Source organism: Merops nubicus, unplaced genomic scaffold, assembly GCF_000691845.1.
Source record: "Merops nubicus isolate BGI_N331 unplaced genomic scaffold, ASM69184v1 scaffold8308, whole genome shotgun sequence".
Taxonomy (NCBI): Eukaryota; Metazoa; Chordata; class Aves; order Coraciiformes; family Meropidae; genus Merops; species Merops nubicus.
The window spans coordinates 15391-15769 of record NW_008626300.1 but is presented as its reverse complement, the minus strand read 5'-3'; the positions used below and the strand labels follow the sequence as shown (position 1 = coordinate 15769).

The 379-nt window shown below is 54.9% G+C and overlaps 1 protein-coding gene and 1 non-coding gene across 2 annotated transcripts in view; both read left to right on the top strand.

The window, feature by feature from the left end:
- The window catches only part of VAC14 (Vac14 homolog (S. cerevisiae)), a gene marked incomplete at both ends in the record, with an annotated part of 19147 nt that overhangs the window by 9366 nt on the left and 9402 nt on the right, over window positions 1-379 (top strand). The gene's annotated exons all lie outside the window — the stretch shown is intronic.
- Window positions 118-188, top strand: TRNAG-GCC. The gene has a single exon. It is a non-coding gene; the product is annotated as a tRNA-Gly (tRNA).

Genomic DNA, 379 nt, shown 5'->3' with positions numbered 1-379 from the left:
GCGTGGAGCTGCTAGTAGTGGGGAGCTGTTGGGAATGAGGAGCAGGGAGCTGCTGTGAAGTTTGGAATGGGGAGCAGCGAGCTGCCGGGATCAGGAGGTGGGGGAGCAGTCAAGGCAGCATTGGTGGTTCAGTGGTAGAATTCTCGCCTGCCACGCGGGAGGCCCGGGTTCGATTCCCGGCCAATGCAGCACTTGTGGTTTTTTTTAACTTTGAAGGGATAAGGAGGAGTTTGGCGCTGTAGGGCAGCAGAAAGGTTTCTGTTTATTGTTGCTTTGGGGTTATTTGCTGATGATACAAAAGGGGGAGGCGTGGCTGATAGAGCAAAAGGCTGTGCTGCTATTCAGTGAGACCTGCACAGGCTGGAGAGGAACCCCCTCT